This window comes from Phaenicophaeus curvirostris, chromosome 12 (assembly GCF_032191515.1).
Source record: "Phaenicophaeus curvirostris isolate KB17595 chromosome 12, BPBGC_Pcur_1.0, whole genome shotgun sequence".
NCBI classification, from domain to species: domain Eukaryota; kingdom Metazoa; phylum Chordata; class Aves; order Cuculiformes; family Cuculidae; genus Phaenicophaeus; species Phaenicophaeus curvirostris.
The window spans coordinates 11,405,599-11,428,756 of record NC_091403.1 but is presented as its reverse complement, the minus strand read 5'-3'; the positions used below and the strand labels follow the sequence as shown (position 1 = coordinate 11,428,756).

Genomic DNA, 23,158 nt, shown 5'->3' with positions numbered 1-23,158 from the left:
GGGTCCTCTGGGCTAATGGAGAAAGACGAACACATCTGAATGATATTCCCACAATGATCTCCAGAGCTAGTTTCTTCCCTGGCACCGTCCCTCTGTCCTACAGCCAAGCCTCTAAACTCGACTGTTTCATTCAAGTATTCAAAAATGAGCAAATGTTAGACTTTTCATTGCTCTGTGCAAGAGCTTGGGAGCTTCTGTTTGGCTTACGGTAAAGTCAAGCAAAAATGTAATTCCTCAGCTGAAAAGGCCAATTCTAACATTGAATGCACTTTGCACACCATAGAGTAGATCTAGAAAACAGGTAGTAAAAGTAATCTTATGTGAGCTACAAATTACTCCCTTTTTAATCTGCAAGGATGAGTATAGGCTGTGACTTACAAGTGTAATAACTATGAATGGTCATCAGCTAAAACTGTCTCTGCATAGTCTTGAAGGGAAAATGACCTTACAGCCCACATCAAACACATACTGTGCAAACACTAGCACACAAACGTACTGAAAAATGAGTCTAAAATATTTCAGCCTCACAGTTATGTTCATACAACTTTAGTCCACAAACTACATAGTCTTGGCCTCTATATTATTGTTAATGGTTGTTACAATGAAAATGATGAAGCACCAGGCTCTACCTTATCAGAGGTATCCAGAACATCTGGAATCATTTTTTGGTTTGTCTGTGCCCCTAGACATTAAGGCTCTTAATGTAGGCAGTCTGCAGTATGTAGGCCTCGTGTCTTCCAAAATGTTTTCCAAAAGTAGATGGAACAACTAGTATTAAACAAGACTATTAAGGAACATTGAGAAAGTTTGAAAGCTCATGAAAAATAGAATGCAAAGTCCCTGACATTTTTCACATCTCCCTCCTTTATTTTTCAGCTAATTTTAATGCTTTTAATGTCTTCTTTTCTGAGTCAGTCTCCAAACCAGGAAATGAAGAGGCAGCTGCAAAAGTGGGAAAAACATGGGGAGAAAAACTTGTTACTTGACACTATCTCACAGAAGTTACAAAAATTGTGAACTTTCTGTAACAACTCCACTTCTCATCACAATCTGATTTGACACTGGAGCAATTATGATTAAAATAACAACAACAACCTATCTACATCAGTATATCAGCATTTGGGAGATTACATGGCACTGTAATATGTTAGACAGCACACCCTTTAATTTATTTTCTTTTTTTTTTTTTGCCTTGTTAAAGATATTAGTGGCATTAACACAGTTATGGTATCCATCAAACTAGTTCTCTACTCCTTTTATTTTGATGTATTGCAGAAGTAATTGTCTTCTTCAGTATCTGAGGCACAGTCATAGACCTCAACCATTGTTTTCAGTCCTGTTTTACCTGCTGGACTCCCGTACTCAGGATTCTAATCACCAAGTTTTTTGGCATGGTTCACTACAGATCGTGTGTCAATGTGCTGTGTTGTGTTTGCACAACTCAGAAATAAGGGAGTGTCTCTCAGAAACATATTAGATTAAATAAAGCTGGTAATGGGATGAAAGCTGAATCTCTTATCCACTATTCTTCTAAAGGTTCTCTGAAGTGACAGAGAATTGAAACTACTTCAAATGGCTCAAGCAGAATAGCCATACTGAACCATAGTTTTTTCCTGTGATAAAGTTACGGGTTGCTCAAGGCAGAAACAACTAACATCTAGCTTACTAGAAGTTATGAAATTAAATATTCAAGAAGAAATATTACATAGCACATACAGTAGGCTTGCCCTTCACAAAATACTGTGGGATAAATTAAATTAAAAACTTATTTGGGAGAGGGGTAAGAGGAGATAATGAGGTTGAGATCCTACCTTTCAGATATATACTGTGTCTAAACTGTGTATAAGCTGTATCTAAACTCCATTTTACTCAAATTAACAGCAAGTAATTCCTACTCTTTGAGTTTCCCATCATCTACCCCTTGTTACAGCTGTTTTCAGAGAAAATTAACTGCTGCAAAAGATAGTAAAGAAACATGTGTCAAAGCAACATACAGTAATACTTCTAGAGGCCAGGGTAGTGAGGAACATAAGGCTGTGAACGAAACTTACCTGTTTATGAAGTTCTTTCAGAATTGGTAACAAATGGATTTTATGCTCCTTTTTGGAATATCCTGAACGAGTTAGTCTCAGATACAGGACACTGAAGCTCGGGCATTTAGCATGATCGCGTATGTGATGAGCACACAAATAACATTTAAAAATTGCCCTAATTTAATGCTTATACGTGGCTGAAGCATTTCCAGCCTCTCAGCCTTAACAGTCTGGAAGACATACAAAGGAAAATTCTGCATGTCAGAAAGTTATGAAACAAAGGCAAAGTGGAGAAGAGATGGAAATATAAAGTCAAAATGAAACTCTCCATCTTTCTGTCAAACTGAAACAATAAATAATAATGGCATCTTGCATTTGTATAGTGGTTTTCACCCAGAAAGCCTGGAGAGCTCTTTGGAAACATTGCAAACTACTGTGGAGGAATGATTTCATACACTGATCTCTTGAAGAATCTCTCTTCTGTAAACAGTTACAGTCTACAGGACCATTACATCTCAGACTGGGACAGGTAGAGACTGATCCTGAGAGATATTGGATGGATCTGTAGTTGGTCAGACTAAATCTTCAAAGTCCTGTGGGAATTTACACTGATGACAGTTATTGTTTCTCATGAACAGGCACTTGGTAGAGAAATAAAATAACAGATAGATGATATAGCTCCTGATCCTAGTCTGTGAAATGTGGTAATAACAGCTTTACAATTAAAATTGCCAGTAATTCATCAATTGCAGGATGGTAAACATACTAATTTTAAAGAGTCAGATCCTCTGACCAGACATTCCTCATCATCATATGGCTGACATCCTTTGTTTCTTATTTTAACCTATGTTTTATATAGAAAAAAGGTATTTCAAAAGCTAGTTGAAAATAACAAAAACCTCCCAGGTTTACATCTCTGTCATATTCAATTGTCAAGCAAAGAACGGAAAAAAAACCCCTGAAGAATGAATAACGAGTAAGCTGAGGAAACTTGATTAAGCTTTCAATTCCTATCATATGTTTCACTTAAAAAAAATCACACCAGATACTGAAGAAGTCTGTTGGATATTAAGAGATGGCATAGATTTCCAGATCCTGAATGGAGAAAAATTCTTGCTGATTTTCATGGTCGTTTTGTTCCAAGAAAGATCACATAATTTTGGCTCTGGAATAATGTTTCTATAACTGACAATCAGCTCAGGAATTCCCTGTGTGTGAATGTATTTCTCTATCAGCTGGCACAATGTATTTCTGCACTGGAGTACTACCAGCATCTCCTACTGTGGAGCAAAAGTAAAATGAATGAAACTGAGAAAAAACAGTTCCAAGGACAACAGAATTAAGAAATTGCCTTCAGATTTGTGTGTCTTCATTTTATTGGCCTCTGGTAAGGTATTTTGATGGGATTACGTATTACTGGTGTGAATAGTCCTCTGCTTTAGCCTGAACAACTATTTTCATTACATTTGAAGAAATATACTCTTCCTGTCAAAACTGGCTGCATGGAGGCAGAGAAAAAAAAAAGAAGTCCCTTTTCTGTTTATAAATTTTCGTTTCTCCTGAGACTTTCAGTGTCAGCCACCCTCCCATTCTCAGAAGCAGCAACACCAGCAACTAATATGTGTGCTGTCGGACAGGGTACAATGACTGGATTTGCTGGCAGGACGGGATGCAACCCCAGCAATTGCTCATGATGCCTGGCCATGACCCCTCACTACTTGAAACAGCTTTGTTCATTCCAGGAATGCCTGAAATGCAACTGGAGTTTGACATAGGCAGGTGCTCGCTTTAGCAGTCTCTGTAATCTCCTGTTCAGCATCCAGAACAGTGTCTGGAAAGTTCCTTTGTTCCCTTTCTGTCCCCATCCATGCCAGTCCATCTGAGACCAATGTTTGTGACGTCCAGACAAACTGATACTTCATAAGAAGAAGGAACACACACCTCCATAATTAGAGGCCAGAGCTATTGTGAAACATTATAAAGCTTTAAATATCAGCCTCTCTTGTCAACACCTGGCAAAAACACAGCATTAAGGATAGTGCAGCCAAAACAAGAAATGTTTGTAGCCTGCTTTCGAACTAAAGGCAGCTCTCAAGACTACAGCTAAGAAATATTTATCTCTTTTGTGCAGGGATTTAGCACCAAATGAAGGTAAGATAGGGACAACTTGTCTGTACTTATTTCAACTGTTTTCAGTACTAAGTATTCTGTAAGACTACAAAATCATGGAAAGTCTGGAGACTTCACAGTATCGGTGTTTGTTTAGGCTTTTAGGGATGCATTTCTATGTCCTCTAAGGGTTTTTAAAGTCACTTGAGCGACTGAAAATTTTAAATCAATGATGAAAATTCAGTCTCTGGACCAGTAATTCCCATTTACAACATAAGACACTCAAATAAAAGCCTCACAGAACATTGTGTTACAAACATGAGCTATTCAGCCATCCTGATTGACATCCTAAATTTTGCACATTAAATAATAGGGTCATTGCCTTCACAGAAGTATCATTCTTCCCAGATGGTAGAAACATTGTTGGATATTAAGAAAAAAATCTTTTTGTCAAATCAGTAATTTCAAGGTTACATTGCATTATTTTGTATTTCTCACTGATGGTGTTACTGATTTTCCAGGTGGTTATTGGGGGAAGTCAGATAGTTCATTATGCAAAGCTATTTTGCTGGTGGAATATAGGTTGATATGTTCAAAGGCAAGCAGGGTGGCAAAAGGACAAACTTTTGTTAAAAGTGAAAGTTGAATGCTTACTTCTTCTTCACACTTTTGAAAATCTCCTGCTGTTTCTGCTTCTTGAACATGAGAAGGAGGTTGGCCAGAGCAGCTATTATGGGCTAGTTACAACAAACGCTTCATATCATCGGTGACTGGGAGCCCCCAAGAGCTCCCGTCCCACATTTTGCCTGGCAATTAAATAGGCCGAGATATAATTTGCACCCCATATTCTCTATGTTGGAGGCAGTAGGCTTCTTCATTTTTAGCCTAACTCTGCTGTCACCTTCACCAGTTTTACATTATTTATGTTAACTCCATGGCCTAGGGGTGGGAGGAGGAGGGGAATTATTCCTAATTTACTGAAAGTGAGAGAAGAATCAGTCACTTCTTTCTTTAAATTTTTGTGGAGGATTGTTAATCAAAGTTAAAACAAATCTGTGTTCCAACGCAGAGGTGGGCGAGGAAATGTGTGCCTAACACATATGCACTTTGGGACTCCTGCAGAAGGAAACAGAGTTCTGGAAACTGTTGTAAGAAAAACATTAAAGACACTAGACTCAATGCTGTACTGCAGACTGGAAATGAGGCTTTGGACAATATCCTGTGATGTCTGAACCTGCTTGAATGGTTGCATTTTATTCCCTGTCCTGGGATGCATGACGTAAATTATCTTCCTTTCTTATTTGCCTCACATTTGACAAGAGTCTGGCTTGAAGTAGGGCAGTGACTTAAAGTAGGAGCCAGGCAGAGAATACATCAGGTATTCGACCTGCAGGCCTATGAAATGCAGTGTCATCATAACCCAAAGGGTGTATCATTAGTCACTGAAGGAAAGAAGTGCAAGCATGCCTGGAGAAATCAATAGAAGGTCCTTGTCTAGTAACACGAAGAGAACAGCAACGATGTTTATGTCTTTGCCCTTCACATACTTTGTTCTTCCTTCCTCTCTAGCCACCTTTTCACTTTATCCAGAATTTCATTTTCCTGATTCCTGAGTATAAATGGACAAATGTAGTAACCAGGCTGCAATCCAGCCTTTTCTCAGAAAAAAGAAATATCCATCAGGCCTTGTGTTTCTGTATGGTGGTTATCTGATTTGGCTCCCGCTGACTAAAAACATATGCAACTGGTTATCTCCATCAACACAGTTTAATTCAGCTCTGGTCCGTATTAGTGTGTTTTTCTGCAACTGATGTCTCTTAGTGCCATGGGTGAACTGTTACTGTTAAAATCATGTTTAAATATGAAGATCAAACAAATGGTCCAAAGGTTTCCAGCTTCTAAAGATTCAGTACGGAATACAAAAATACTTTACCACACTTTAATTAAACCTAGTAATTCTTCCACAGGATATGCTTTTGAAAAATGAGGAACCAGACTAATAGGAGATTTCAGAATTTTGCTGGAATATGGGATATTAATTCAAAATTTTCAAGACTCCTTTTATTTTCATAGCCCTGCACTTGACAAGTATTTTCAACTTTGTACCTCAGTTTTCCCATCCATAAAATGAGCAAAAACAGTAGTAATATGCATCCTAGGGAAACTACAAAGCACCACGCATTACTGTCAGGAAAATGCTCTGATATTATTCAGCTGTATCTGTAGCAAAAAAACAACAACTTAACAAAATATGTTCAGGCAATGCACATTTGTCGGCTTCCATGAGAAAACTGTGAAGTGTTATGAATAATGTGGTTCGTTGGTGGCTGTTTGTTCTAAAAATCTCAGTTTGTTCATTACATGAAGGCAAAGAAATCTTTTCTTGCTCAGTTTGACCCTTCTTCACACTGCCCCTGATTTCTTTCCATTGTGGCCTTTGACAGGAGTACAAAATACACATCAAGGACAAGAATAACTTTTTAGACTAAGATAACATTTGTATTATTAGAAGAGGTTAGGGTGTGCCTGGGAGGGAAGGAGGTAAATCTGCTGAACATTCTAAAATCTTTATTTATGAAAACATCCTTTTTAAGAACAGGGGAAAGAAGGAATATTGCTAATCATGTCACAAAAAAATCCAAGATTCCTGTTCAGCCAAGCTCTGCACATGCATACATGTGCATACTCACTCTGGAAAGAAGCTTGTCTTAGTATATAAAATTTGGACCCTAGATCAGTTTTCCAGCTAGAGCAAATCAGCCTAAGTCTACGAACCTCAATGGAATAACATGAGTTTACCTCAGCTAAGGGCTGTGACAATGTCTCATTATTTCAACCAGGAAAATCAGAAGTATGTTACACAATACTGAATGTAGTTGTCTCCAATGGGAAGAAGCAAAGTATCTTCCCTGACAAGTTTAAGAGCTTCTGACACATATGTCTCTCTAGCCGTTTACCTAATGACCCACTTACCAGTGGAAAACTCTGAAATCAACCTTTCCAAGGTCAGCTGAACTCCCCAGTGCTTCCTGGAGGAAACCAAGAATCTTCTAGGCTGCTCTCGATAAAAAAAGAAAAGAAAAAGACACAAATACAGCAATGGATACATTTTGAACCTGCTTGTATGATTTAAAAGCCAACATCCCTTTATTTTTTCCTAGTTCTTGCTTAGTTGAGGACTTAGTCTTGAGTCAGTTAACTAGTTTTGTGAGACTTTTCACAGTTTGTGAGAGTTAGCCCTTTATAGGAGAGAATCCAAGCTGCTAATTCCTATTCCCTGAAGATTTCTGAGAATAACATTTCTATCCTGTCAAGGCACAAATGGTATGAAACTGCAGAATTGGCTGCTGTTCCCTATTCAGAGCATGAGTGCAATATAAAGGGGCAAAGGCCAGGGTGAGTTACAAAAAATCAAAATGAAACCTCCCACTGAAACCCCTTGGGGAAAGCCTGTCTTCAACTGCTATTCTTGGTATACTTTAAATAGCTTGCCCCACCTCTACCAGTTTGGTAGGTGTTAGTCCAGCACCAAAAAAGGGATAAAGAGCTGAAATCTTAAATATTAAGATGTGGACTTGACTTCTCACCTGAGATCTGTCCTCCAAAAGGACACTGAATTCAAGATCGGGAAAGCTGAACACCTTCCATATCTAAAGGAATTGAGTTGCAACTCTTTGCTGACAGCTGAAAAGCTAAATTAATAAGTAAACAAGACATAATTTGGGAGGGTTTTTAGCATAGTATTTTATAGACACATAAAAATATTATAATGAAATATAACTTTTCTCTCACAACAGAGTGTTTAGGCTGTCTCCTTAAAATATACGCTCCAAGCACACTGAGAGCTTTGCACAGTTGAAATATAATTTTATTTTGAATAATATTCCTTTTTATCACACATATGCCACTATGGCTTATTTTTAACATAGTCATATCACCGTATCAGTGAGATGATTGTGCAGAACGTCCTACTGAGCAGTAGAGGTGAACTGGCTTCATAATAAATAGAAATTCAAACCCTTCATAGAATCACAGAATCAGAATAACTAGGTTGGAAGAGACCCACTGGATCATCGAGTCCAAAGTCTAACCATTCCTATCAATCACAAACCATGCCCCTTAGCACCTCGTCCACCCGTGCCTTAAACACCTCCAGGCAAGGTGACTCAACCACCTCCCTGGGCAGCCTGTTCCAGTGCCCAATGACCCTTTCTGTGAAGAATTTTTTCCTAATGTCCAGCCTAAATCTCCCCTGGCGGAGCTTGAGGCCATTCCCTCTTGTCCTGTCCCCTGTCACTTGGGAGAAGAGGCCATCACCCTCCTCTCTACAACCTCCTTTCAGGTAGTTGTAGAGAGCAATGAGGTCTCCCCTCAGCCTCCTCTTCTCCAGGCTAAACACCCCCAGCTCTCTCAGCTGTTCCTCATAAGGCCTGTTCTCCAGCCCCTTCACCAGCTTTGTTGCTCTTCTCTGGACTTCTCTTCTAACTGTATTATATGAATGCAAAACAGAGATGCTGTTTGACACCTGCAGGACAGAGGCAAAATGATTTTGTGAAAGAAAATACTGGTGTACCTCTGTCAGGAGAAGAAATTTTGTATTCTAGAGAATCTTAAACTTCTTGTGGATATATGAACTACATGTATGTGTCCATTCTGTAGACAGCTAATCCTTGTCATAACTTTATTTTGACTATAACATAATAGATTGTGATACTGATTGGAAATTTGGAGAAAAAAAATTCCACTGGCATAACACATATTGCCCAAATAGAATGTTTCTCTCACATTTACATGCCAGTCTTCTTAATAATTAGATTTTATTTTTATGTTTTAGGCATACCCTAAATCTATTAAAATATTTGGTCTTTGCCCCAAAGTATATGTAGCTGGCAAGACAAATAGTGAGTGAATTTAACTGTTAAATTTGTTTGACCTCTGAATTTTTCAGTTTATAAACAAGTCCAAAAAATAAAAATGATTTATGGAAATTAAAATGTCTTTTAGGGATATACTACCAGCATATCAAAAAGGAAAACAAAACCATTTCAAAAGAAATCAGGGATTTCTCTAGATACACATCACACCATACTCCAGTTGTGTTTTTAGCATATCTTAGTGGTTTAAATTGAAAAGAAAAAAGGAAAAAAAGAAAAAAGTGGGAATATCATCTTTGAAAGATTAATATTGGAATAATCTTTTTCTACTTTAAAAATAAATATTTGGTTTGGGGTTAAGGTTTGAATGACTGAGTCTAACTGGGACAAAATCTCCAAATGTCTTATTTTTGGTTTCCTTTTCAAAAGTTCCTGCTAACACTTCTCCATAACTCTCCTTTTGGTGGAAAAAAGGGGAGAACTCCAGAGCCAAGTGCTCAAACTGCTTTGAAATTCATAGTTCAATGTTATTTGTTTGGTTGGGGCTCTTTCTTTTTCTTTTAATAAACTATCCCCCAAAGCCTATCTACCTAGTGAGTATTATCTGCTTAATTTCCTGCAGGCTTCGATGCAGAAGCAGGTCAGTTGGTTTAATTATCAGCTATGGAGACGTGAAGGAGCTTGAAATTCAATTGAAATATACAGCAGCCTTTTTTCCCCTGGATTCCTTTGCATTAACAAAAATACCTGTTCAAAGAATAGATTGACTCAGCTGTGACTTAAAGAAAGATAAGCTTCTGTGGCGGGAAAGTAATAATGCTATTATTGTCCACTGGACAGAGTGTATTTGCATGGTGATTAGTGATGGCTCATACAGTGAAATGTTATACACAGGTATTTACCTTCTGACTATCAAATCTCTTTGGTTTTAAAATGTACTCCTACTCCCTCAATGTGTATCATGCTGTCGATTAAGTGCCAGACAGACCCAGAAATGCCTTATGAATTTTGGAGTCTTAAATCTATATGATACTATTCAGACGATAGACTCTTCATCGCTGTGACAGAAAGGCACGCAACACTTGCTTCAGTGATTGGATCCCTCACTGGGAGGTTTTTGGCACAGGAGGGAAAAGCTTTTTCTTTTAGAGTAGGCTTTTTCTGTGTCCTAGATAAAGTGTGAAGAAGGCTAAATAAGCAATAGTAGGTTGCCATGCCTTCCAAGTTCACTTCTTTTCTTTTTCTTTTTTTCCTTTTTTTTTCTTTATAATTCTGGGATTTATTATTGGCAAGTCTTTATTCGGAGACAGGCATGTAGAGGGAGCATTCATAAGGAAGGAAATCCAATTAATTTTGTTAGAAATCCAATAGTCTCTCAGTGAACACAGACTTCCACCACAAATCTGCAAGTTTATAGAGCCAGTAAGGCACTTCGAGCATCTGCACAGCTGAAAGATGGAGATTGGTCTCAGTATGGATAGAGTGATATCTGTAATATCCCATAGAAATCCATTGAGAACACTTAGGAAAGCACAATATCCTTTAAATGTAACCTTGATAATGAAAGGAAAGGGCTCCTGTTCCTAAATAAAAAACAACAAGCCCCAACAGGTTGGAATTGATACCAGCATTTGCTGCTGCCTGAAACTCCTGCCGTGCACCTGAACACTGCAAAAGTGCCAGTTATTTTTAACTGTTGGTTTATTGTCCATCTTTAAGGATGGAGGAATTTTAGGAGCAACAATTAATAATAAAGAAAAAAGTTTAGTGTTATTGCAGACTTATAGATAAAATGCCTGAGGGGCAGGGGTGAGTGAACAAAGTAAGCTGAAAGGAAAAAGCAGGTATGTGAGGCTCGTCTCAGAGAGAGCAGCTTAGAAACCCCTGAACTGAGGGTTCTTTATATATAGCACCACATTGAGTGACAAAATGGTAGCTGTCATAATGTGCCAGTTAACATGTCCAATATGAGCCGATCGTTTAGTGTCCCCTGGGATTAGAAGACAGAAACATGACAAAGAACAAAGAACTTGGATCAATAATGCTTGGGGAAATAAGACAGAGAAGGTTATTTACTCTGCATTGATCCGTTGCTGCAGTCGCGTAAACTTGGCCTGTTTTTCTTTTGTTAACCTTTAAGCTTGAGTATACTCACAAGCAACTAGGGAGCCAACTAACAGGTGTAGATTAAGGATCGAAGGAGGTCATCGTACCTCTGTCACCACTAGGCACCCATGTAACAACATCCCTGAAGAAATTTAAACATCAATAGCTATAATAAGGGCAAATTTATCAAGCTTGGCCTACTTTTGCTGGGAGCCTGGCTGTGTCCAGTCAGTTTGCCCTTGCTAAAGCTCAATTGATTTGGACATTCTTTTACTAGAGTTGATTATCAATTGTGACACAACAAATTTGTTAGCTTCCAAGCACTGGAGTTGTTGTTGCCATTGGAGCCTCTGAAGTGAAAACACCTGGCCATGCTCAATTTTTACTCCTCTGGAGGAAAAGAAAAAAAAAAATGGAAAGGAGATGGAGGAGGAGGAGGAGAAAGAAGAGGAGAGGGAGGAAGAGGGAGAGAGAGAAGGAGAGAAGGGGAAGGGAAAGGGGAAGGGGAACAGAAAAGCAGAGAAACCCTTCGGTGATCTCTCTGTGGAGCCTTGGTTGCATTGGAGGTACCTGTGCTGTGCAGCTGGAATATCTGCCGCCTTTGGAAAATTAGGAGCATCAGGAAATATTAAGTTGAAGAAAATGGTTTCCAGCAGGAGAAATCCTGACAGCTGTTAAATATTCATTTTTTAGATTTTATGATTTGTCACCTAAGTCATACGGAATCATTCCTGTTCCTTGTGAGGATGACAGACTTTTAAAATCAAGAAGTAATGAATACTGTATGATGGGCAGCAATATTCTTTAAATGTGACTATTCAAAAGAAATAATCATTCTTGTTGAACTCCACAGAACTTGTTAAATGTAAAAATTCATTCAATGATGCTCAAGAGCTGCAGCAAATTAGACTAAGTGGACATTATGTGTAGAAACATGAGGGGATGGAATTTGTTTGTCTTAAATTGTCACCCTCTCTTTTTTTCAGTTTACTAGTAAATGTTTCATGTTGTGCCAACAGCATTAGCAATACATTAAAAATGTAACTCTGGAAATATTTATCTTATTTATTTTACTTCAAACCAAAAGTATTATTTAGTATTATTATAGTAGATTTCCTATTTTTCTGGATCAAAGTATATGATACTTGTCATGCTATAAAACATTTTGACTTATGAATCATAGAATAAGTTTAAACAATCAAATAATATAAAAAGAAAAGACCTCATACTTAAAAATTAAAAACCACAGTTAAAGATTCTGAAAAGAAGAAGTTAATAATGCATGTTAGCCTTCCTAAAACAGTCTTTTTACTCAGAATTTGTGGATGAAAGCAGTGGCCAAACTGAATAATTTGCTTTAAGATTAACATTCTGGCTTTCGATCAACACATTAAAATACCTATGCAGCACAAATGCCCATATGTCTCAAGTGCAGGGGCACAAAATCAGTTCACCGTGAATGGAGGCATTTGCAACAGAGTTGCAATTTTTTATTTTGCTGGTCAGATATATATGATTATATCCAGCACTTATTGGCAGCTGATAGTTTAGGTGAATAAATTTACAGGCATGGCTCTGTTCATCATTTACCACCCTGTAGTGCTTTTGGTCACGACTGGCATTCAGGCATTTACTAACAAGTCCAGCACTCAGCTCAGTGTTTTGCAATGGATTCTAGAAAGTAACTCCCTGTATTACACCTTGTATTGCAGCTTGATTTCACATGGCAGACAGAGATGTGGTTGCTTGGACTATCCTTTAACCTATTAATATGGCAATCAGAAAATTCTAAAGCTAATTTAAGAAAATGTGCATCTTTCTTTCTCTTTATCTATAATTGTGAGGCACAAACAAGGAACCTACTGACAAAGGAAATCAGATTCTACTTCCCTCTTAGGGATGGGAATCTGTTGTTTGCATCTCTTGGCATGGAAAGATTCAGCTTGTGACTCTTGCCCCATCACCCGTAAAAGTGTCACCACAATTTTTAAGAACATTTAAGGCATGTAAGAGCATGGGAGGGAGAAGGCAGCAGCTTTTAGGGCATCAGAAATGACAGCAATATGCACTGGAACAGTCTGCACAAGCAGAGTGCGTTGAGGCAGTTGTATTAGATCAATCCGTGCCAGAGGAGAAGCCACTAACAGTTTATTTCTGTGTGGAGAATGAGCTGCAAAGTGCACAGTTCTCATAGGATAAACGGAGGACAGATCAGTTTGGACATCACCAAAACTTTCTATCAGTCAATGGCTATTCAGAGATCTATGTGAAATGATTTAGGGCTCTCTTTATGTCAATATGATAAAAAACAGAACTGCGGTTAGCAATATTCAGCATCCTTGGCTGGGAGTCTATGGGTTGCGTAAGCATGGAGAATGAATTAACCTCTTTCCACTAGATGTGGTCCCTTTAGGTCAGGACTCAGGTGAGTAGAAAAAAGTATTTTGGAGCTTCCGTGATTTACAGCTGAGGACCTGGTCTTCATGACTCAGTGGGGCTTTGAAGGTGCTTATGGGGAGCATGGGAGCATGGAGAGCGGACTTGCCTTACAGAGGCAGAGAAAGAGCCACCTTATGGAAATGCCAAGGGTGCTGGAGCCTGCTTTTTGTCCTGTCCCCTGCCCTGTGAACCCTCTGGGAAGGATGGGATGATGGTACAGACCTTGTCCCCCACCCAGGTGTATTGCAGCCACATTCAGTCCTCAGTTTGCAGCTCTAAAGTTTCCAAACCGCCATGTGATAACTGCAGAGCACTGTGCAAGATGGGGTTGTGGAAAGAGGTCCTGAGGCCAAACAGGGGCTGATTCACTCCCCAGGACTAAATATGGCAACATTGGGAATACTCTAAGGAAACTGGCTTGGTGCTTGCCTCTGTGGTGGACTGCTCAAAAATAACAGGGAGCAAATGAGCCAAGCTGGAAAGGATGCAGATCAGATCTTCTAACCAAAGAGGAAAAGATCATTATAAAGAACAGCATGAAAAGACACTGGAAGAGAAAATAGAGAAGAAAAAGGAAAGGAGGGAGTGAATGACATACAAGCAACATCTTATATTCTGAAAGGTATATGTGAAAAAGCTCCAATTCACCTTTCAAAAGCACTTAAGCCCAAGTGTTAGAATAAGCAAAATAAGCCTTTCAAACCTGGTTATGGAGCCAAAAGCATATAGTGGTGCATTAAGACACCACATTTCCTGGTTGCATGCTTATGCTAGCATGCCTTCCTCACCCAGAGGCCTTGTCCACACTGACCTGTTCCCTTGTAATGGCCAGTTGGCCACTTGGCTCCACTCCCAGTAGCCAGTGCTCTCCAAGCGTGACATCGATCATTGCTGTAGTAAGGAAGATGGCACTTACCTGATGGGGTAGGCGGAAGCTCCCTCTCTTACCATATGCTGGGAATTGTCAGTGGCTGCTTGAAGCCAAGGCTGGCTTTTTCTCCTGCCAGGAAACAGGCCTTTTCCTAAGCCTGCCAAAAAAAGAGAAAAAAAAAAAAAGGAGAAGGAGGAAAAAAAGAGTTTTTGCATATTACGTTTCATGCTGAACAGTTTTATAGCAGGCTGGGTAGCACCGGGCATTACAGATCGCAGTTTCCTTTGGCGCTGGGGACAGACAGCAGACAGTGAAACAAGAGGCACTACAATGCGTAAAGGGGAGGGGAAAAAAAAAAGGAAAGACAAAAGTAAGTGTTTATATAGATTTGCTCCAGAAATACAAGATCTGTCACAGCCAGGCAGACTACTGAGTCATTAAAGCTAGCATCCTGACTCCAGGGGTGCTTCAGAGGAAGAGGAGGGGAGGAGGCATGCTACCAGCTGTTCCACGTCCTATGGAGAGCATCACCTTCCTGATCCCTGCCCAACCGCATCCTGGCACATAACACTTGACTGCTTAATAACCTTTCTCTGCTCCCTAGACCCCACCCCATTTCCCTTTTCACTTTTCAGGTTGGAAGAAGCCTGTTGTCCACATCTGTTCATACTACTACCCTAAACACACTGATGTTGGGACTAGCTTCCCAGTCCTTTTTAGCTCTGTGCTGTGGAGTAGAGCCAACACGGACAACAGAGATGTTGATCCTCTCTAAAGGAGCCCCGAGAACTGGATTTGCCAGGGGAAAGTTTGGAAAGTGCTCCCAGTTAGGTGACTTGGATAAGCATGGCTGTGACATCTCACACAACAGCGTGGATTTTGTTTCCTACAGGTGTCATTGCAAATGCTATGACAGTCCCCAAAATAACCATCCTTCAAATGCTGACACAATCCTCAGGAATCCAAGAAAGGAAGATCAACATCTCTGTAAAGCATCTGGAAATTGAAAAAAAAAAACAAAAAAACAAACCAAAAAACCCAAGGAGATTGGAAAAAAGAAAGGTCGTAATCTTTTCCTGTTTCTAGTGGAGAGAACACTGATGCTGCATCAGAAGAAATAGGGTTTTGAAATAGAACCCCTCCTCCTCTTTATAAATATTCCCTCTTTCCTTCTTTTTACTCCCTTTTTGTGGAAAATACAGAAAAACAAAACAGGAAAAAATTGTCATCCAGACAGTGAAGAGAACACAAATCACAAAAGTTTTATCTTTCTGTGAGGGGGTGGAGTTGAAGTGGTTCAAAATCCAGGCCAAGGAATTACTTCACATTTCTTCTAAGGAATAAAACCTTTTTAAAAACCAGAAGGGTCTATTTTGTATTACTCAGCAGTTCTTTTTTCTTATCCTTCTATGGAAAGTTGTTAGTTTTTTTCCCTAATGAAGTGTTTATTACGCAGTCCTGCACACTCACACATCCACACGCGCACACACAAACACGGAGCTCTTTATGAAGAGAAAATCAGGCTGGCACTGCAAAAATGCAGAGAAGATCTTTCGCTAAAATGATCTCAAGGTCAGTTTTGGGGGTCTTTAGGTTTCTATATTCAATCCAACCACGTTTCATGTCTCTGCTTTGCTTGCTTAACTTACAAGAAACTTGGGCACAATTTTGCTTGTGTTGGCAGTTTTTAGGTGTGGATTCATGCAGGCTATTTACAAGATGCCAAGGGATGTCAAATCCTGAACATGTGTTTTTGTCCTACAGTCATTCTCTGACAGCAGAAATAGTCTGCAGCTTATCAGATCCATTTGCTGATATTTAACATCTTTTTTTCCCGACAAAGGTTTGGGGTGAGATGAATTTTAATGTTTCTTTGCGCTGAAGCTGACAAAAAAAAAATCTTTATGCATCTAAGTTAGAAAGTGGAGCTTTAAACTGTGAGGGGAAAAAAAGCCAACTTCCTTATTTACGGCATTCTTACTTTTCTTACATAGAGACAATTCCACTTGTTTTGTGAAACACTCAAAGTATTTGTTAAACATTTTACTCAATAAAGAGGTACAGCCCCATAGTCATAGGTTAAGACACATACTTTTAGGGAAGGTAATGCATTTTAATGTATATCCCAGATATAATTGATAACACATTAAAAAGAATTATTATAATTTTTGAGGGGTTTATATTTAAATAAATTTGAGCAAGACATAAAATTACATTTCATCCCTTTTTTACATTATATTTATAATGAAAGAAAGCAAAATAATTTAAAACATGTAAATATTTAGGTAAAATTATTCCCAGAAAATTATAACAAATAGTGCATTCTCCTAATCAAAGGTTTTATAAAAATACATACATCCTCAAATGCTAGAAGGAATACTTCAGAAAGAAGATGAAAACTTAAACAAGCATAGATATAGATATAGATATAGATATAGACATAGACATAGATATAGATATAGATATAGATATAGATATAGATATAGATATAGATATAGATATAGATATAGATATAGATATAGATAGATATAGTAATTTTGGAGAATATTTGCATATTATGAGCACAAATATGACAAGTGAATTTAATTACAGGCAAAAATTGCTAACAGAAAGGGGGACATTTTTCCTGAATCTGAGTCATTATAAATACTTGAACTATGTCTACTATGTGAGGCACCTTTTAAATTTGCAGCGCCATATACATGTGTTTTCATATCACAGTAGATTTGTCACCCTTGGTTTCTGCAGACATCATTCTATTTAGAACTATTTTTCTCCACAAAACAGCTTCATCAAGTTATCTGTTTCAGCACAGCCTATATGTTAAAACATGCCCAATACTGTAAGCTTATTCTGAGAGGTACTACTCAGAAGGAAAAAGTGCCTAATTTTTTTTTTTTTTTTTTTTTCTGGCAGTGAACAGAGAAAGCTAATCTGGAAGTTTGAATGCTCAATGTCTCCTCCAAAATTATCCAGACTGCTTTTGTTTGCAGAAGTCAGATTGTGCAAGCTATTGGTATGTGGCTTGTCCTGGTAAGTTAAAAAGAACAATCTACTTGAGAGGTTTCCAATTATTCTTACTTCTGGTCAGGTTAGATACACAATTAGATCAGATCCCTGACAGGTTTTTGGCTTCTCCAGTTTCAGATCAAGCCCTTATTAGTACAAGTGCATGCAGATGGAAATGATTTATTTTCTGTTAGCTGTTACATGAATTTGATTGTCAACAAGATCTTTCTCAGCTTTCACCGAGGTTTGGAGTCAGTCTTTGCATCTGAGGTGAGGTGTCCACCTCAGCCAGATGAGTTTGGTTTTGGCAGAGGCACCCCATCTGATCAAAATTCGCAGGACTTAGAATCAAGTAGTCTGTATGGACCTTAGAAACTGCATTTCACAGGAAAGGGACGTATGGGCAGAGGTGACTCCTGGGATTCTTCCCACCTGCAGTTTCCTCTTCTGCTGCTGTGCTGCCAGCTCTTCTCAATATATTGCTGTTCCACTGGGCCTTGTCCTTTACTTTGTTGGCAAATAAGGTAAATGACCCTTATTCTGGCTGTCCATATGCTGCTAACATCATTGGTTTTGTTTCAGCAAACTGCACGAGGATGGTATAGACAGATGCCAAAAAGAGGGCCCCCATAAGCCCAACAGGCCCTGCTGTGAATCACCAAAGTGCCAGGGTGAGTGGCAGCCGGCATCTCCTTAGTTATTGAAGAGAGCAGCTGTGTCATGTTCGGTTAGTTTACATCATAATCTAAATCAACCATGAAGGATGAAGATGCATAGAAGGAAAGGAAAAAAAGAAAAAAACCTCAAAGCCACAACAATAAACTGAGGGGATGTGTTCAAACAAACTCCTGTACAAACTGCATTTGGGTTTGGTCCTAACTAAACAGAGAGATTGCAGGGAAATGGGTGAGTCAGCTGCCAATTCCTTACAAAGCGTCTGCGTAACAAGAGAGAGAGGAGCTTTGTCCTCTATATGCAGATGTTTGTACGCTTATTCTTTCCCCGTCTGCTTCCACATACCTGTCTTCCTCCTGTGGCCCTGACAATTCATTAGTTCTCACCTTGAACTGGACGCAGGTCCAGGGAGAGCAGGCATGTTCGTTATAGTTTGGCACATGGAGTGTGCTAATTGTGATACAGCTAAAGGCTGTTACTGCAGATTAAAAAAGGGACTGTGACACCTGTCTCCAAATGAGGGGTAGCTTCAGCTCAGGCTTTAGGTCCAAGAACTTGCCTGGTCATAAAGAAGTCCTTTTTTTGACAAAAGTATGGTAAAAAATGAAATTATTTATTTCTTGTATGCAAGGGATTCATGGTTTTAATTTTTTTCTTTTCTCCAGATGAAGCTGTGGTTTGATGGAGAGAAAAAAAAGGGTAGGGAAAAAGGCTGTAAAAGGATGACTCTCAGCTATGAAAATCATTTTGCCTGAGGTCAGGAAGGTTGAGGTATTTTTACACCTCTTTCCTATTTGTGCTTATATATGTAGCTTGGATGCAAATATTTAGGTGCTATGGAATATAGGAGTAGAGTTTATATACAGCAGTAGAAAATAGACTGAATAAGACTGAGACATTATTTCTTTTTTATATTCTGAGAATTAGAACATTTTTAGCACATCTGTGAAGTTTTGGAGCAAATTTCTGATAGGTGTGTTAGAAAAAATTTGCCTAGTGAGCTTTAGAATGGACCTTTAATAATGAGGTGCCCTGGAAAAAAGTGAGGTTACAGACAGCAGAACATAACACCTTGTTCCAGGTTCTCTATTTTCTTTCCTAGAAAGAAAGGACTGATTTCTTGGAAATTGCTAGAAAGAAGTCAAGTTGTTTAAAACTGCAGCATTTTTTCAGCTTATCACAACTAGCGGAGACTCCTTAAGAAGAGGTGAAACAGGCCAGCACAGGACTGAGGCTCTGCTGGATGGCTAGGTCATCATTGCAGCCTTTAAAGCATAGGTAGCCTCAGTGTTTTTCTGGTAGGCACTTGACCTGTAAGGTATGTTTTAGATGAAGTCCATCTCCTACATGATATGTAGCAGAAACTGAGGAAGAGGCAGCTTTGATGACATGATATCTCTGTGGCTTCAGGAGATTTTAAGTAGTGCTGACTTTGTGAGAAATAGGATAAAGAGGTGAATGCTTAAATCAGTTGAGCATCCCCTCACAGCTGGCACTGCTGAAAATCAACTGAAGATCAGCAGCAGCTGATGGCCTGTTCTGGCTATCTCCCTGACTAATCTGCCAGAGACTGTGCTAGGAGCCTCCAGGGAAAAGCATGAGGTATGTCAGCCTGATCTTTAACGTTTTAAGGGTGGGTGGCAACAAGAAACCATATGTCCGCTGTGGTGTGTCATGGAGTAGTGTTTCTTAGTGGATATCTACCTACAGACTAGGTCTCTTCTGGGTGTAACATAGATAAATATCTACTGTATGTCCTAAATTAAGTCTCTTAGAGAGCTTGGATGAGCTATATGGGTCCTTGTCTCCTCAGAAGGGTTTATTGCTTACAAAGGTCTCTCTGGGAGCTGCCTGATAGAAACATCTTGCTTCTCTGAGCACCTAAGGGAGGAGGCATGAAGTATGACAGCTCCCTGGAGCCGGAATTGGAGAAAACAGCAGTGTGCAGGCACAAGCTCAGCTTGTTTCAAAAAAGCTCCTTAAAAAACAATATAAAAAAATCATATTTTTCTGTTTCAAATGATCCCTACTTGAGCAGATGGGTAATTTTGCTGGTCTTTAGGGTGGGAATTCTAGTTATAGCTTCCTGCAGCAGGTATTGTACGTCAATGGGCTGCTTGCAGCAAATGTGCAGTAGAAAGTTGGATTACTTCTCACCTCCTGTAAAAATTTTTCAGATATGAAGACAAGGAATATTTAAGCCAGATACCTCTCACTTTCCAAGCACAATACATACTTTCCCTTCTTTCTTCAAATGCAGTTCCTTTTGCAAGTCTCTGTGGAGAACAATGCAATAATCAGCTCTTATCATCTAATTATGCCCTTCCCTTTACAAAAGAAACTCATATTCTTAAATAACACTTCCTGGCAGCAAAAAGCTTTGTGGCTCCCTTTGAAAGAGAGGGGAAAACAATGCAACCCAGCCCAAATATCTTCAGATCATTAAAGTACAGGGAATTGGGTGCAGAATCTTTTCTTAGCTTCATCACTAGACAAAAATAATACTTGCCCTTGAGCACTTGGCTGTGTTCTTGTACTGAATGTGGACAATAATCTAATCAATTAACAATTCTCATTCTGATGAACGTTTTCCTGGGAATTGTTTCAAGGGTTGGAAAAAAAAAAATACAAATAACTGAGACTCTTGCTGGAAAGATGATGGCTGACCAAGAGTTTACTCTTTCGTTCTTGTCTCCTTGTACCAATTCAGATTCTTCTCCCTGCTGGGTGAAATGTCAACCTGCAGGGTAATAAGCTAAAAAAGGCCCTTTACACTGAAATCCTACCCCTGTTTTGCCCAGAGGCATTTCATAGCATAAGCAAAGCACTTGAGGTCTGCAACTACTGGCCTACACAGCAACTTTCCTTTGTCTGTGCTTCAGGAATAGGGCTGGGTTTTGTTTTTTAATACAAAGAATGTTTGCGTTTTTTTTCTTCTTGTGGAGTAAATTTCAGCCCTGAAATGTATGATATGTGCTGCATTTGGTGCACTCTCCCCGAGGCAAACCAGGGGATCTGTAAGTGGTACTATTTTTCCTATCAGCCCTGGAGAGTAGTGTGGCAGCCCTGCGTGTTATTAATGGATAAAATCTGAGCAGCAGCCAACCCCAAGGTGAACCCTATGCATTTAAAACATTTCATCAGACAGCTAAGTATTTTTTTTCCTTCACTACAGCGGATATCTCTACTGCCACCACTCAATAGATCCCGATAGAAGAGAGCAATAGCTGGACTCACTAATGTGAAAATTGATAGTATGAGCTCTCCAATGAAATATAAACAGCTCTGTGTTTCTTAAGTGTCAATATCACGGGGCTGGGCTGAGGAGGTGGTGTGGTGGATTAACCCTAGAATTATCTAGAAGGTGGGGAGAAACTGGTAAATAGGAAATATTTGTCCAATCAGCCAGGGCTCCTTTCTGAAGTGGATAAGATGGGCTGTTGTTGACTCCCAGCTGCTGTCACCTAGAAACCCAGCTACAGTTTACAGTTTCTGTAAACTATAGTATTTCCAGAGGTGGCAGGAAGGTCAGATTGGACTTTTTCTCTCCTAGCCCCTACCTCTTTTGTCTTGAAAAACTGTGTAAAAAAGGGGAAAAGGAAATGGTGTGAGAATTAGGGCTGCAACTTTGCAGACACCTTTGCAGATGCACGGACAGGCACGCTGCAGTGGGAGCAGCTCCTGGCAAACTGCAACACTGGTGTCAAAACAGCATTTATTAGAAGAGCAGCACATTCTGGAGGGAAAACCTGCAACATGCACAACAAATACCCTTGCAGGAGAACTGAGACCTTGCATGATTATTCCCTCTTACAGAAACACTTGGCATAACCAGAAGCATCCCTGCAATGGAAGGCAGGTGGCCCAGTGTTTGGATGTTTCCAAGGGTCAGATTACCTAAACTTTTTCACTGTTATTGGCACCAGCTATGGATAGGGAAGGAATGTTACTTCGCACCTTTTGCTCTGGCTGGGGAACTGAAAACAGCCAAGAACATTCCTTTGCTGCTGTCAGAGTCATCTCCTGGTCCCCAGGCATGAGCTGGACATTGCTAGGTGTGTGTTACAAATAGCCCAGAGCAATGCTATTCTTTTGACAAAGAAATGGTTTCCATGGAAACTTTTAAATATACCCAAGATTATGTAAGTTTATGTCCAATATACCTCCAGAACACTTGTATTGATAGGTTGCAGAAACACATTTTAAAAAATAATTTACTTAAATTTCTTTGGCATTTGCTCTTTTTCAGAAAAACAGGCAATTATGCATACTGCTTCTCAACATTTAATTAGTGAGATTATTGAGCTAAGTGTGGACAAATGGGTTTGCAATAAACCCATCTTTGACTGGCATGGGTTGGGAGGGAGAAAGAGAATAGAAAAATACAAACCACACATCACAAAGTCACCCCAAACACCTTTGTAAATATATAAATTACATAAAGTGCTCTTCATGCCCGTGTGGCTGAAGACTTGGATGTCTTATCTTCAGTTTCACTTCTTCAGCTTGTTTACTGAGCTTTCAATCTGCTTGTTGAGGCTGAAGGACTCTTCTAGTTCTGAGTCAACCCTGGAACCAAAGCACATGGTGGAGGATCATACCTAAGTTGAGGGTCCTTAACCCTGAGTGAGCACACTGAAGATAAGTAAACAAGCCAAAACAGACTCAAAATAAGGTGGCTGAGAATCCCTTAGGGAGAAGGGGGGAAAGGGGACTGTTAGCAGGGGGGAATCACTCATCTGTACAGGAATAAATATTTGAGGAGGGCACTACCACCAAGCACTCTCAAATCAGCGATTTCTTATAAGTTAGGTACTAATTGGTATGGGTTTCTGCCTATGCAAAGCAGCTTTCAGCTAGCCCCAAGTCACTAGGAAGCTTCTCACTAGAAGTACACGTGAAAACTTTCCCTGTACAAAAACTTTCCCTCCCTGCACAAGAAAACTTGTGCATGCTTTAAATTAAATTCTAAGCACCATAACTCAAAGCTTTGTTTCTGCTGGAGCTCAAGACCTAATGGTGCCTTTCCTAGCCCCCAGTTT

The 23,158-nt window shown here is 39.4% G+C and overlaps 1 long non-coding RNA gene across 1 annotated transcript; it reads right to left on the bottom strand.

The window, feature by feature from the left end:
• Positions 1 to 722: 722 nt before the first annotated feature.
• LOC138725537 (uncharacterized) lies at positions 723 to 23,158 on the bottom strand. The gene is made up of 4 exons (XR_011338260.1): positions 20,326 to 23,158; positions 14,478 to 14,589; positions 7,116 to 7,197; positions 723 to 942 (listed from the first exon to the last, which is right to left on the bottom strand). It is a non-coding gene; the product is annotated as an uncharacterized lncRNA (long non-coding RNA).